Source organism: Meles meles, chromosome 5, assembly GCF_922984935.1.
Source record: "Meles meles chromosome 5, mMelMel3.1 paternal haplotype, whole genome shotgun sequence".
Classification (NCBI taxonomy): domain Eukaryota; kingdom Metazoa; phylum Chordata; class Mammalia; order Carnivora; family Mustelidae; genus Meles; species Meles meles.
The window spans coordinates 90,115,960-90,131,943 of record NC_060070.1 but is presented as its reverse complement, the minus strand read 5'-3'; the positions used below and the strand labels follow the sequence as shown (position 1 = coordinate 90,131,943).

Genomic DNA, 15,984 nt, shown 5'->3' with positions numbered 1-15,984 from the left:
TGTGCACATGAAGCCACAGTGTTCTAGTGGCCAGCTGGAGCCCCTGATGGCCCATCAGAGTCACGGCTGTGGTCCCTTGCCCAAGGGATCCATCTTATGTGGACCTTAGCTGCTTCCTATGGGACAGGGCTAGAGGGGCACCCTCCAAGAGCTTCCTCCTCCCTTCACTCCTGCCCCTCCCCCTCTCACCACACACTCCTCCCCCAGTCACCCATTTCCCCAGAAAAGAGCAGCTGGCACCTGAAGAAGAAGAGAGCTCCAGGAAAGAGACCATCTGGTTTCAAGGGCCAGCTGTGTGACTTTGGGCAAGTCACTACCCCTTGCCCAAGTCACCTGGCTGGTCTTTCTTCCTTTATACAGCATGTCAGGAGCGGGGAATTAAGTCTTTCTAGGATTCGCTAAAATTGAGGCCCTCATCCCGCACCCACCCCAGCCTTTCCTGACCCCTCTTCTACATCTTGGGGACAAATGAAAGTGTCTGAGGCCGAATTGTTTTAGGTGGTCAAGGATTTCTCTCGGGGCTCTAGTCCCATCTTTAGGCAGGTCCCCAGTCTCCCATCTCTCAGGGAACCCCTCGGGGAGTCAGGGCACCTCAGAGCCTTGCACCAGGCCCCAAAGGTCCCACAGACGCCTTCGAAAGAAAGGAAGGAAGCTGGGTCAAAGCCACAGCCTCCTCTTCCGCTCTGGGGGAAGCTGTGGGGCCACCGGGGGCTCCCACTTCCCCTGAGGCTCCTGGCCCTTCGAAGAACCCTGGTGGGCATGCCACAGGGGACGCCTCCTAGTAGCTTTCCTGGTCGGTCTGGTCCCCTCCCAGGGCAGAAGTGACGAGATCTACCCATCTTGAGGCTAAAAGGAGAACCCAAGGACTAGGGTGTTTTGCGTGAGAGGAAGAGGGGCGGGGAGCCCCACACGCCGAGAAACCTTTGTGCCTTTTCCGCGGGCACATATGGTGTAGGGAGTATTAATTACCGTAGCTTTTTAATTAACAATCGCTTAATCTGAGCCGTAACATTTGCCACGACACCCTGCGCCTCGCCGTGAACCCGCGCCGCCCGCCCTGCCAACTCATCAATTAATTTTTATTGACGTTTTCTTCCCCAAACAGGCACAATACCAGGGTTTTCCAATTAACACCTCCGCGATCTCTAATTAGCGCAATTAACAGACTGATGGATGCCCGGAGTTTACCCGCGGGGGGGGGGGGGGGGGCGGGGCAGCCCCTAGCGCACACGTGTGCGCGCCGCAGCTGGACAGCTGCCGCACCCCAGCTCTAACCAGAGCAAGGCCCTTGGGGGCGTGACCACAGGTAACCCGCACCCGCAGCAAGGGTGGTGGTTCAAGTTGAAACAAGTAGTCACAGTTTCCAGCCCTCCGCAAACCCACAATCTCGGTCGGGGAGAGAGCTGAGAACCTGAGCCTTAAAGTTGGGAAACGTGGCATCTAGCCCCCCCCCAGTCTGTCACCAACTTGCCGGGGCATTTGGGCCCAAGTTCATTATCCCCTTTTCTCCTCCGCATGATGGGGGAAACTAGATTATCTATTTATAATGTATAGCCCTGTCGACTTCCAAGAAAGCTCAGGAAGCCGACTGCAAAGAAAGACAGATGAAGCTTTTGTCAAAGGGAGAACAAAGGGCGCCTGGGTGGCTCAGTGGGTTAAACCTCTGCCTTCGGCTCAGGTCATGATCTCAGGGTCCTGGGATCAAGCCCCGCATTGGGCTCTCTGCTCTGCAGGGAGCCTGCTTCCTCCTCTCTCTCTGCCTGCTTCTCTGCCTGCTTATGATCTCCGTCTGTCAAATAAATAAATAAAATCTTAAAAAAAAAAAAGGGAGAACAAAATGGGCCGAAACCTTAAGCCAGAGGATCTCAAACTTGAATACATCAGAATGCCCTCGGAGGGCTTGTCCGAACACAGACTGCTGGGCCTGAGGCCTGGAGTTTCTGATTCAGTAGGTCTGAGAATCTTCTTTTCTAAAAAGTTCCCAAGTGATGTTAGTGCTGCTCATCCAAGACCACAGGTCTCCTCAGTGATGACCACTGACTTTAGTTTATGAGCTGCCTCGTGGCCAAAATGAGATGATCCATGTCCAAGACCATTTATTCATTCAACATGGATTTAGTGCCTGATTAAGACAGATAACAGGGGGGCGCCTGGGTGGCTCAGTGGGTTAAGCCTCTGCCTTTGGCCTAGGTCATGATCTCAGGGTCCTGGGATCGAGCCCCGGCATCAGGCTCTCTGCTCAGCAGGGAGCCTGCTTCCCCCTCTGTCTCTCTGCCTGCCTCTCTGTCTTTTTGTGATCTCTCTGTCAAATAAATAAAAAATATCTTAAAAAAAAAAAGAGACACAAACCTTGAGGATCTATCTTGCAAGACTGCAAGACACCGGAATTTGCTCCCTACCCTCTGCTGGTTTCCAAATCTTGAACAAACCAGTGCAGCAGTGCCCTAGATACTTTGAGGGTAATTTATAATAATAGGGGAGTCCTGTTCACCCCAACCCCTTTTTACTGGGTAAATCTGGCATTGTCTTTTTTGAAAATTTAGCCACTGTAGAGTTCTGGCCGTGAACAAAGTCATGCTTCTCTCTCCTCCAGTGGGCAGCCAAGAGCGTACAGCAACAGCAGTGACCCTCATCCATTCACTGGTCGCCCGGAAACTTAAGCATGTACAGTGTGCCAGGCTGTGTGTGTGCGCAGACCCGAGCAGAATAGGGCACAGGCCCTAATGTGCTGGAGCTCATGGTTCCCGTGAGGGGAGGCAGATGATAAATAAGGACACAAATAAGTAGATAAGTTCACATAAAGTAGGTTCCATCAAATGTGAGTACAGGGAATAAGCAGGGGACTCTAACTTAATGGGGGGTAGGGGTGGGAGTGCAGGGAAGGCCTTCTTTTCGAGGAAATGGCATTTATGTTCAGAGATGAAAGGTGATTAGATGCTGGCCAGGTAAAATGTACATTGAATTCAGGGCAAACAGCACAGGCAAAGGCCCTTATTTTATGAGAGGTTGCTGCTTTCGGACTTTTCCAGAGCTAAAAGTCTTTGAAATGGACACATTGCTAGATTCCATAAAAAGATGTGGGTGCCAGAGAGAACAGAGCACGAAGACGCATTATATTTCCTATTTTCTTTCCCTATCTTTCTAGCTGTCCTGCTATCAGATCTTACCTGTGTCAGGGACATAAAGCAGAGGGCTTTCCAGAGCAATAAGCACCGACATCACAAGTAACAGAAGAATGCTTCCCAACCTGTCCTCCAAAGGCGTGGGGATCCCCTCTCCCTCATTCAGCTGAGGCCCCAAAGGAACATGGACTCAGGCTACCAGAAGAGGCAAGTGTTTGGGCAGCAACCATTTTTGGCCCTGGCCCTCCTTAGGCAGCCACACTCATTTGCCATCCTACCTGCGGACCAATTTCTGGTCTCTTATCTCTGTATGGAGAGCACTGAGCAGTGAGGTCACCAGACTGAGCCTTGGTGACCTTATTTGTCTTATGGGACTAATACCAATAAACCTTCCCTTCAGGGTTGCCGTGACTGCAAACAGGGCTGCTGTGATAGCAAACAGAATACACTGCATGAAAAAGCCATTCAGAGAAGGGCGGTTACTATGATTACGGGGGCCCAGAAAGTCCTGCTACACCTCAACTCTGAGTGGGCTAGGGTTTGTGATCCTATTATCCTCTCATTACAGCCCTTGGTTCAGCATTTGCAGAAAAGTGAGGCAGGACCCATGGGTTAGGATGTCTCTAGCTCCAAAATGAGTCCCTAAACCAGAGCAGGGTGATGTGAGTCACATCATATCTGGCTTTCTGATTACGCCTACAGTGTCTTGCCCCAGGAAGATGGGGCTCTCTTGAGTTCCAGAAAAAGCTTAATCCCTCTCTAAGCCCATGTTGTCCCTGTGCTTTGGGACTCTCCTTTGTGTGGGTTAGAGGCAGGCACTCTAGGCTTCCCTCTGTACTCCCAAGAGTCTCCCGAAATGACACATTAGCAGCCACATGCCCCAATGTTAGGGACCATTCAAGACCTTTCCACACAAAATTTCAGGGCCTGAGGAACTTAGGGCAAGTGGCAGGGTGAGGACCTGCCTTTCTAAAAGGTGGCAACGAGGATGCCTGGGTGACTCAGTCAGTTAAGCATCTGCCTTCGGCTCAGGTCAGGATCTCAGGGTCCGGGGTTGGAGCTGTGTGGGGCTCCTTGCTCAGTGGGGAGCCTGCTTCTCCCTCTGCCCCCAGGAACACATGCGCTCTCCGGTCTCTCACATAAATAAATAGCATCATTTAAAAATAAATAAATAAACAGAAGGTGGCAATAAGTCCCTGACTTGGAAGGTGAACCACCATCCTGTGCTGCTTCAAGTTCTCTCCCAAGTTTCAAGTAACTCCATTTTTTTTTTTAAGATTTATTTATTTGACAGATAGAGATTACAAGTAGGCAAGTAGGCAGAGAGGCAGGCAGAGAGAGAGAGAGGAGGAAGCAGGCTCCCAGCCAAGCAGAGAGCCCGATGCGGGGCTCGATCCCAGAACCCTGGGATCATGACCTGAGCCGAAGGCAGAGGCTTTAACCCGCTGAGCCACCCAGGCGCCCCAGTAACTCCATTTTTTAATCTTAAAAGTAACAGACACCTTGGTAGAAAATTTTGAAGAGGAAAAAAAAAGTATAAAGAAAAAAAAGTAATCCCATAATTGTGCCACCTGTAAAGCTAGCCTTTGGGATCCACCCCCTTCCAGTCCGTTAATTTTCGCTCTCTTCGGCATATAAACATTTAAAAAGTGAAATTGGGGTCATCATCTGTACGTGGTTTGAACTTTCTTATTTTTCCACTCACCACTTACTATCATAACCATTTCCACATGACATCAAATATTTTAAGCAACAGTTTTTAGTGGTCACGTAGTTGCTCAAATGGGCTGCATATTCCAGAATTTATTTAACCAATCCCCTGGAGTTGGACATCCAGACTATTACCTTTTTTTTTTTTAACTACGATGGTGCAATAAATACCCTTATAGGAAAGCAATACTCGACCTTTCTAACTATTTGCTTAAGATACATGTTTAGGTAGAACCATTTTTTTTTTTCGAACCATGTAATTTTAAGGCTGTTAATACATTTATTCCCTTATTGATGTCCATAAAATTCGTACCAATTTTATCCTCCATTTGGCAATGTACCCACATCCTCGAGGACTCATGAGCCCCTCACCTTTTTAGCATTTTCCCTCCATTCTCCTCAGGTCTGTTTCCAGAAGATTCTCAGATCCTGCATACTTTCAAAAAGCAACACTACAGACCCTGTCAAACCTGGGTCAGTTTAGAGGGTACACAGCAGGCTTGTGGGCCTCTGCCTGCAACTAATACTGAACACAGGGCTCTGGGCATAAAGAAGGAACAAAATACAGCCCCTGCTGTTGGGAGGCTTACATGTTGGTGGAAGAGAAAGACAGAACCCAGGCAAACACAGTGTTAAGAAAAATACCCAGTACCTAGGTTGCACCCTGCATCAAATAAATTGGACTCTGGGGAGTAGGACCCAAGCATGGATAATTTAAAAATCTTGTCCAAGTATTCTAAACGTCAATTGCAGCGGGTGCCTGGGTGCCTCAGCAGGTTAAGCATCTGCCCTCAGCTTAGGTCATGATCTCAGGGTCCTGGGATTGAGCCCTGCATGGGGGGCTCCCTGCTCAGAGGGCAGTCAGCTTCTCCCTCTGCTTCTGCTCTTCCTCCCACTTGTGCTCCTTCCCCCTCTCTCTCTCAAGTAAATAAAAAAATAAAATCTTACACTTGAATCGCAGCCAGGGTTGAGAGCCTCTACTCTTTATAGTGCACAACTTTACAAATGTTATGTTACGTTGACACTGGGGGGCTGGCTGTGGGTGCCTAGAGGGAATGTGGACACCCTGGGAAGGCTCTTCCGGTGGGAGGTGACTTCTAAGCTGAGTCACGATGAAGAGAAGCCTGGGCACACAGTTTGTGACTATATTTTATTTTAATAACAACCATTCCACTCACAGAGTCCTTGAAGCCCTTTCCCATACCCTGTCCCCTCCACTCTTCTGCACACAAACTAGTGTTCATTTGACAGATAAAGAGGGAAGGACACTTTGAGGATGCTTACTGACTTGACAAGGTCACCTGGCTGCTAGGAGGCTGAGCCCAAGTGAAACCCTATAGCTCTCCTGACTCCCAAATCAGTGCTCGTCTCCTGAATCCCACCTCAGAGGTCCTTAAGGCCCGGAGGGCAGTCATTCTGGAATTTCCCTGGAATCTGAACCTTTCCTCACCACTGCCCCCCCCCCATGTCCTTTCCACCCACTCAGGCCCTGAAATGCTCCCACCAGGCCCTAGCAAGGTGGCCTCCCTCAACACTCCTTCCTAGAACCACACCAAGAGGAAGAATTAACAATTAAAAAAAAAAAAAGAAAGAAAGAAAGAAAGAAAAAGGAAAGAGAACCAAAGATCCCACTCCATCTCATTAAGAAAGTAAACATAAGAGCCATCTAAGTGTCTAATTAAGCTTCTAATTAGTCCCCGCTTGTTACTAATGCAAATTAGATTACTCCGCTTAACTACAGCATGTCCACAACACCCTTGTTAATTGCGGCCTTTTGAAATTAAATTACTCCCTAATTAGCATATCAAAGCCATTGATTCGGAGCTGGGAAAGATGAGGGCAAGAGAAGCCGAATGCCAAGTTTGGTTAATCAGAGACGGCTAATTAAATAGTGACGTGTTATGTGGGGGGGCCCCCGCTGGTTAAGGGGTGGGGGCGACTCATCCAGGGCTTGAGTGGCCATCTGGAGCCTGGTTCTGGTAGTGCCCTTGGCACCAGGGGGCTCCCGTGAGCAAAGGAGGGGCTTCAGCCAGCCTGGGACACACCATGGGGTCTGGCCCTTCCTGGGGTCCTTGACTGCTTCCCGCCCCACCTGCCCCTGACCAGCCCTGGGCCCTCTCTCTGTCTCCCTGATGATGTTCACGTATGGCATTTACAGGGATCTTGGGGACCAACTCAAAGGGCATCAGAACACACCCACATCTGAATATGTAAGCATCAGCATTCTTCCTCCTCTTGCCCTGTTCCAAAATGAGTTTCAGAAAGGTGACTTCTGCCCAGCTCCTCTCTTGTTGCCACCTGAGGTTTTACTCTTGGGAGAAAGTCTCTTCCCTCCCCCACAAAAAGTAAGTTTGGGAGACAGGTAAGAGGGTGATGACGACTTTCACAGAGAGGCTCACCCGGGCAGGGATGGGCTGGTTTCAGCTTAGAACAGGCTCCTGGAGACACAAAACCCTATAATCCCCTCCGTGGTCAGAAACGGGACAATTATCCCCCATCTCACCAGTTTTGAACAGTTGTGTGGGAATTCACCTGGGGTCGCAGTGTCCTTAAAGGTCTTCTCTGAGCTCTAGTAAAGGCCTTAAAGAGTCTCTCAGGCCACCCCCCTTCCCCCAGTTCCTCCTTGGAGAGTACAGAGGACAGGTGAAATCTCCAAGACAGAATTACTACCCCAAATGCCCTCGGGGGCTACGCCCATCACCTAGGAGGCCAGGTGAGGAGCCCAGGACACTCAATCCCAGTGTGTCCTTACCACACGCAGAAATGCAGGCTGAGAATGATGGGGTCTGAGTGTTTCAAAAGAAGCCAAAGTGGGGATCTGCGTGAAATGTACCCTTGTAATAAGCTTTGTATGCGTCAACAAAACTCCTAAGGGGTGAAGTTGGTCAATTTGTGACCTCAGCCCTTATGGCCAGCATTCCAGAGAAGCATGTTTCAGTTAGCTGTGTGACCCAGGGCAAGTTACATGACCTCTCCAGGCCTGGATCCCTCAGCATTAATTGAGAGTAATACAGATCATCACCTGGACAATCTCCCAGGGCTGTCCTGAGGAGCAGGTCAAGGGAAGGTATGTGGAACAGCAAGGCACAGCTCCCAAGTCAGGGTCTGGTAACCACTTAGTTGTACCCTGTACCACATCCCCCTCCCAGATTGAGATGTCTTCTAGAACCTTCCTCCTTCATCTCTCATTTACCTTCTTGTTCCTGCAGATGCCCAACTTTGCTCTTGGGCGCCTAGGAGGTACCACACATCTCTGTCCGCTGCCCCTTCACTGAGCAGATCAGCCCTGGCAGGGGCAACAACTCCTAATCACCTCCTCTAAAAAAGACGAAACTTTCACAAGGACAAAATCCTGCTGGCTGACAGGCCCCTAGCCTGGCCCTCCAGTATCTCCTCCTCCAACTAGGGTGTGTATGTCTAGTGGGGGAGGCTCCTTGCCGTCTGTCCCTAGCTCTCCCTCCCCCAGTCCTCCTCTCCAAGTTTCTCACCAGCAGCCCCTGGAGTACACAGGGTCAGGGTCAGGGCCAAACTCCCCAAGGCTGAGGTTCTGTTGATTTACAGAGGGACGTAGTAGGGCCCAGGGGAGAGGAACCCCTCACCGCCCCCTCCTCAGCTCAGGAAGGGTGAATCCCAGGCAGTGCCCCGTCCATGGGTACCCATCCAAGCCAAACTGGGCAAAAGGATTCACAGCGGTGGCTTTATTTTAGAAAATAAGTGGAATTAAGAGCAAGGCAGAAACAGAGAAATGGGGAGGGTGTGAGGCTGTCCTGATGTGAGGGGGAGGGCAGACCAGCGGCACACTAGGGCCAAGCTGCCGCCCGCCTCGCTGAGCTCTCTCTCCCAACGAGATTCAATTAATTGATAACAAGAGGCATCAAATTAATTTCTGGAGGATGTGAGATTCTGATGAAGGGAAATCTCGTCGATGGAGATCAGGCAGGAGGGGGCGGGCAGCACCCCCTTTTAATCAGGCTCTGCCGCCTAATTGGGAAAGGAGGAACCTTGCCTGGGCCGCGGGCCGCCTGCCCCGCACTCCACAGCGCCCCTTTCGGGAAGGAGCGGCGGAGGCAGGAGCGGCGGAGGCAGGAGGCTCCCGCCGCGGTGAACAAAGGGAGAGTGCGCGGAGACCTTCCGGTTCTCTTCTCGCCTGATGCCCAACCCGGAGTTTCGGCCCGAGGAAGCCCGGGAGAAGAGACTGCGGGTGTTCCCAGTTGTGCAGTTAGGAAAACCTTGGCCCAGAAAGAAGTGGGCCATGCCTAAGGTCTTACACGGGATTAGGAAGTTGGTAGCAGCGGGCGTACGGGTAACCCTGGTCGGTGAATCCAGACCTTGTTTACTACCCAGACCTGCGAAGTCAGCCCTAAGTGAGAGGAGTGCAGCCCTCGGGGAGGAGGCGGCCCTCCCGCTGGCTAAAGGACCAGCAGCCCCCTCTTCCAACATTCCCTAGACCCCTGGGCACTGGGCGGAGTAGGTCCCGAGTCCCAGGCTGTGTCTCGGGCGCTCTGGCCGTGGTGCAGCATCCCTGAGCTCAGATATTAAGGAGCTTCCTGCAACTTGCACGGATGCGCTCGAAGAGGCTCTGGGAAATGCTGGCGAGGCAAGCAACCCACCGCAAGTGCGCTGACGCTGGGAGGGAAGGCCAGTAGCCCTGGCTCTCCGGTGGGAGATTCTGGAGGCTTTCCCTAAGCGGACCAACTCTGCATCCTTAAGATCCGACCTTCGAAAGCACCTCCTGCTCGGATCCAGTGATATGGGAAGCCTTGAGAAGATAGGGAGCTTCTCCACGCTGAGCGCTTTGCTCCCTAAACGCTTACAGCTGCAGTCACTCCCTGGGTCTCCCGCAAATCCCGCCGTTCAATCTCTACCCAAAATTCTCCCCAGCTGGCCCGCCCTTCCTTGCAGGGTGCGGATGCACATCTGGCCCGGGAACCCCTGAAGGAAAGCAGGAAGTACACCGCTACCCTTTTTTGGGACCAATTTCTTTCAGCCTGGGTCTCCCGGAAGTGTGGGCTCCAGAGTTGCCCAACTCAATTCGAGGGAGCTCATCTGGTTGAGGAACCCAGAACGGGAGCCCACTCGCCCACCACCCCCATTTCCCTTCACACAGCACAGACCTCCTAAGGGCCCTCCCAGGCCAGCAGAGGCATCCTGTTGCCATGGCCCCCCAGCATCACAGCAGAGCCCCGCTTCCAGGGCTATCTGAAAGATCAGCCCTGGGGTGCTTGCTCCATTTCTGATTGTCCAAGTTGCAATCGAGTCACCTCTTATTAAACCTCTTCCCTCAACCCTCATGTTTGCCACAGCACACAGTAAGCGCTCCACAATGTTTTTGGCTTGGACAGCAGTCCTCCTGGTCTCCATTCCAAGTCACCCTTCCCTTAAGTTGCTATCGTTTGTCCCTCCTTTGCTGCTGGTGAGAATTCTGGGTAACTTCCACCTGCTGACCCTGACTACCTTGAACAAATGCCAAAGGTCACTACTCCACACATTCCACTCTTATGTGTGAGGAAAACCCACCATCTTGTCCCTACCCACCCTGCCTCCATTTTGCAAGGTAGCCCAGGTCAGGTTCCATCAGAATCAGCTGGGAGTGGGAGAGAAAACCCCAGCTACCACTATCCGGCACTACCAATGAGCCCAGTGCCCCTCAGGCCCCAGCTCTGGAGGCTCCAAGTGGGCAGAGGACTGGGACCTATGAGGTCAGCAGAGCTACCAGGATTCTGGGCACAGGCTGCATGGCTCTGGACAGGGTGGGGAGAGGGTGCGGGGTTGCACTGGAGTGAGGGACAGCCTGGCAAAGACCGGAAAGGATGAGGCCTGGGATGGGGATCAAGGAAAGGAAGAACAAGCGCCATGCCCAGGCCCGGATGGCCCCCTTGAGGCACAGGACATTTTGATGCGTGCACTTTCCGAGCTGGGAGCTCTCGATTTCTAGCTCAGGCAGGCATGCCGTGAGTCCAGGCTCCGTGAGGGGCCCACTGAGTGCCATCTCACCGGACCACTGCATGGGCAGCCCCAGGGCTTGGAAGTAAAGGGTTCCAGCTGTGATTCCATGATCACCCATGGTGGGACTGGGTGAAGGGATCCATTCCCATGGAGAATCCAGGAAGGCAATGCTGAAAAAGCCAGGAACTTTAGGCTGAAGTCAACAATTTTTTGCTTCTTGGAGACGATTCATCCACAGGTAGGTCCCGAATTGATCTAAGACTGGCGGCTGAACTTGTCTTCCATAAGACTGTGTAGGCTGGGGTTCCAAACCCCAGAAGTCTCCCTTTCTGGAGGTGGTGCCAGCCATTTCCCTCCTCTACACTCTGGGGAATTATCCCTCGCATTTTCTTTTGTCTCCATGAGCATCTTAAAAGGATGGTGTGTATGTGTGTGTGTTGGGGGGGGGTGACATATGACTGCATCGTTCCAGGGTCACGTGGAGGTGGGAAATGCCAGATTCTAAACCTAGACCCTCCCTTAAAGGGAAGGCAGGAGGAAAAAACACAGCCTTCTCACCGGGAGTGCAGAGGGGGCAGCCCAGGCCTGAGTCTGTAAAGGAGCGAGGGGAGGAGTTGACAAGCCCTTCTGTCCCCTCCTTTCTCCCTTCCCCACAGCAGAGGCTCAAGCCCAGCTGGTTGTACTGGGAGTTAGGAGCCCCACATTTTAGCCCCAGCTCTCCCACTGACCGGCTGTGTAACCTCAGACAAGTCGCTTCTTCTCTCTGGGCTTCATTTCCCCCAGCTCGTGAAATGGAAGTTCAAACGCAAGCATTTCCAGCATTCAGTCCAGCGTGCGTCCTGGCAATGCTCAGAGTCTCATAATAAAAACCACTCCTTGGTCAGCGCTAGGTACCTTACACTCAACTCCCAAATGGACTCTCTAAGGTGGTTATTATTGACCCACTTTACACAGAGGAAAACTGAGGTTCCAAGAGCTTATTAAGTTCCCCCGGAGTCCCATCACGGCTGGCGGGGTCCAAAGCCTTTTCCACCCTAACCCATGTTCTGCCTTGGGCTGGCCCGAGTTCCTTGCCTCGGGCTCCGGAGTTCAGGAACCAAGTCCAAGGAAACCACTTTGGCCAGTGGAATCCTGTCAAAAGTAGCACCTGCCAGGCCTTGGTTCTGGGGAAGCTGGGAGAGCTGAAAGATCATGAAGAGACACTGTGTGGAACTCCATGGGTAGAAGAAATTCTTATTTCACGCTTTGTGCTATCAGGAAAGTAAAGTCATTGCGCCGGGGATAGACGTGGGGGGTTTGCATTTCAGATGGAAAGACAGGCAAACTACCAAGGCAGGGGCACATAGAAGGGTTACGATGTTGGGAGAGAGGGTACGGCCAGGCCAGGTGTGGCAGAGCACCAGGGCCTTCTAGAGATGACCTGTCCTTTCCTCCACAGCTTACACTTCTCCTTCTGAAACAGACACCCTGCTCCCACTCTCTTCTCCCTGATGTGACATCTTGTCTGTCTCTCCTACCTGGGCAACAGGAGGATCAGAGCCTCTTGCTTGGGCTCTCTAGTGCCCAGCCTGGGACCGGCCCACACAGAGCAGGAGCTCGGCAAACACTTGGGGGAATTACTGGATCAAAGGAAGCCCCCCCCCCCCACGTCCCGCTGCCTCCCCCCCCCCCCCCAAGGAAGAAGTGTGTTTGGAGTAGGGGCCCAGCAGGATATGCGCATTCCTGGCAAGAAGGGACCTACCTGCTGGCAGCCAGAAAGGAAGTTTCTGGCCAAAGGCAGGGGAAAGGGGGTGGGGGTATCAGTGTCTAGGTTGGAAAGGGCCCAACCTGCCCTACCCCTGGCATTCCCCAGCGTTGGTGTCAGGCCTTTTTCTCCCCAGGGCTCAGGGGTTCCCCAACTCCATAACTCCTGGGAAACCTGCCCAGGACTGGGAGAAGGATAGAAAACCCTACCCAGACACCCAACGGCTTAGTGCCAAGAGGGAGGGTTCCCATGGTCTCCCCTAACTCAGGGCTAAGGTTGGGACCAAGGTAAGATAGTAGGCTGAGGGTCTGGGAGCAGAGAATCCCATCCTACTGGGGTTCTGGGTATGTCTGGGGGACTGAGCCCCCACAACACCCTCTCCTACCCATGCTACCTTGCCTGGCTGACAAAAGTGGGAGCAACACCAGATAGGGAGTGCTCCCTGCCCCCCGCTTCCCGAGGCATATTCTCGCTTTTGAAAGGCTCAGATCTAAAGCAGCCAGAGCAAGCCAGTCATCCAGGTGCCTACAGCAGTCCCGGGCCCTTCCTCCAGCCTGCCAGGTGACAAAGAACCCCAGAACTCAGGCAAGACAAAGTTTCTCAAGTTTAAAACAAAACAAAACAAGCCTGCAGACTTCCATTCCCCGAAGCAATTTTCTGCCGGTTTCTTTGGGGACTGTCTGAGGCAAGGGCTGTCTGAAGCAAGTGTGTCTCTCATTTGGGCAGCTGAGATGCGGCCATCCCTGCCTTTGGGGTCCCTGCGACCACCCGCTGGCTCACCAGGAGTCAGGGGCTTAAAATGCCTGGTGCCAGAATCCTTTAGTCCTGGTTCTCTGCTGAAAGTGAGTTTCTGGGTTCACATTCTCAGTGTGGAGTCTGGGTTACCCACTGCGCTCTCAGGTGGGACTGGTCAGACACACTCCCATTGCTACAGGCCTTTTAGCGGTTCTGTTGCACCTTCTTTCTGCGTGGGAGATGGGGGCACCCTGGCCAGTCTCTGGCTCCAACCCCTGCTGTCCTTCAAGCTTCACTCCCGTGGCCCTCAATCCCAGACCCAACACAGTTCGCCCTGGGACAATCCAGGCGGTGCTTGAAAACGGGGGATGAAGATGCTGAAGTTCAAGTAAAAACCCGCATAGGCCAAAATGCTCCTGGGCTTTCTCAGGAACCGCAGGGATGACAGCTTCAGACTCGGGTTTGCTCTTTCATCCCCCCCATCTGAACCCCTGCTCCAGACTCCGCGGCCAATCTGCAGGGAGATCCGGTGTTGGGGTGCGAGAAACAAGGTGATCAACAGCCGCCTTAAACCCCAGGCGCGGAGGGAGCGAGGAAATCCGCCAGGCGGGGGTTGACAAGAGAAGCTGGACTGCCAAGGTTTGAGCCGGGCGCTGTATAGGCTCAGGGTCTCCTTGTTCCCATATCATCTTCCCTACAACCTAGAGGGGCCGGGAGGGACGCGGCCGTGTTCACAAGGTCGCCCCAGTTGTAGGAAGGCATCCGCAGCCGTTAGGGCCTCTGTCTCAGAATCCGCGTCCCGCGAAATCACAGGGTCCTTTGCCCGGGAGGCCGGGACCCCGGGTGGCTCAGGACGCCCCACATTCTAGCGCCACAGGCTTTGCCCGGGCTCAGCCCCAAGTTAGTCTGGCGTTGACGCAGAGCGCGGGGTCGGAGCGCCGCGGGGGTGACTGCCGGTCAGAGAGGTGTCCGTGGGGGGCCGTCGGGAGGAGACACTGGGGTCGGCAGTCTGAGGGGCGTCCTGCTTGGTTACTCGGGAACCCTCTTCCCTGGGGGCCTCGGAACCCTGCTGCTGCCCGCCCTTTTCCCCCCCCAACATGGTGAGGCGGTTGGGGATGGGGTGGCTCTCCCCAAATGCGGTGAATAAAGGTATCCGCCGGGTCCGTCCCCTGCCCTCCAGCACAGGCGCCGTTTCCAGACGCTCTTAAGTCCCCAAGAAGTTTTCTGCTCTATCTGCGAGCTGGCCGAGCCATGGGGGGACAGGGTTGACTGGCCCCGGAACCTCCAATGCGCGAGCCCAGCAAAACAAGTCCCCTTCTCACCAGAGGCGACGCGGCCCGTGCGACCGCTGTCCCCCCCTGCCCCCAATCTGCCTCCGGCGCGTCTCGGGGAATCCTGGACAGACTGGCGTTGGGTTGGGGGAGCTCGCGCCACCACTTCCCTCCCCAGCTCAGGAAAGTCCGGGCCGGGAAGTACTCTTTGTTTGACTCGGGCGGGGGCCGGGCGGGGGCCGGGTGGGGGGTCGCGCCCCCTTACACCCCATTCCCTGCCGTCAGGCCGGGAGGGGGCGGGGCCCAGATTCTGGGGAAAGGGCGGGCCTCAGTAGCCTTTCCAACCCCCCCTCCCCGCCGACCTCCGGCTGCCCCCACCTCCCCCCGCCCCGCCGTAGCCCCCACCTGTTCCCAAGGCGGCTGTGGGCCGCGGGGGCCCAGGCCGGGGGCGGGGTGTGGTGGCGGCGCGGGGTCAGGGCGCCGCAGCCGGTCCCGGCTGGAACAAAGTGCGCCGGCCTGGGCCCGGCTCCTCCCGGCGCCCGGCGCGGCTCCGGCGGGCAGTTTGCAAACACAAAGTGAGCCAGCGAGCGGCCGAGAGAGTGCGCGAGCTAGGGAGTTGGTCTGGTCGCCGGCCCAGCCCCCACCCGCGTCCCCGGGCTCGGTCCGCCACCTACCTGTCCGGCCCGGCCGCTCCGTGCGGGCTCCGGCCCGTCAGCCCGCGCGGGGCATGGGGCTCGCTCGGGTCGCGGCCCGGGCCCGCCGCCGCCCGCTGGGGCTGCCCCTCCGCGCCTCCCGGCGCCGCGCAGCTCCCGGGCGTCCTCCCTCCGCGCCGCGCCGCGCCGGCCGCCGCGCGCCCTAGCCCCGCCGGGGCATCTCACTTTGTGGGCAGCTCGGCTCGCTCCGGCAGCGGTGCTCCTCCTTCCCGGTGCTCCCGCGACGCTTGTTCGCTCGCTCCGGCTCCGGGGCTCCGGGACCCCGGCGTCCCCGCCCCCGGCCCAGCCCTGGTTCCGGCCCGGGCTCCTCCCCGCCGCGCCGCCGCCGCCTGCGCCGCGCCCTCCTCACGGGCTGGGGGCTCCGTCCCGGCCGCCGGTCGCGCTGTCGGGTCCGCAGGGGCGGCCGGCTCCGGACTCCGAGGGGCTGCGACTGAGCCCGGAATGCGAGTGGCTGCGAGCGGGCGGCGCGCGGGCGGGGCGGGAGGGGGCGGGGGACGCGGGCTGGAAGGGGAAGGAGGGAGCGCGCGGAGAGAGCCGGGGAGGAGGGAGCGAGAGAGCGAGCGAGCGGTGGAGGGAGGGGAGACCAACTTCTAGCGCTACCATAATTCGCCTAAAGCAGGTGCAGCCGCTTTCACCCGGCCAGGCCGCCGAGGCGAGCGAGAGAAGACCACGTGGACCGAACTTTAGGGGAAGAAAAGTGGGGACTTGGGAAGAAGACACGGGGCTGCGGACCTGAGAAAGGG

The 15,984-nt window shown here is 55.2% G+C and overlaps 1 protein-coding gene across 8 annotated transcripts in view; it reads right to left on the bottom strand.

Annotated features, from left to right (window-relative positions):
• The window catches only part of FOXP4 (forkhead box P4), a 51,432-nt gene extending 35,837 nt beyond the window's left edge, over positions 1-15,595 (bottom strand). For 3 of the 8 annotated variants that reach the window (XM_046005278.1, XM_046005279.1, XM_046005284.1), the window contains exon 1: positions 15,203-15,570. The gene's annotated coding sequence lies outside the window, so the exon portion shown is untranslated. Of the gene's footprint in view, positions 1-15,202 lie in introns of all 8 variants that reach the window. The other 5 variants (XM_046005283.1, XM_046005282.1, XM_046005277.1 and 2 more) reach the window with 5 other exon arrangements.
• Positions 15,596-15,984: the final 389 nt, after the last annotated feature.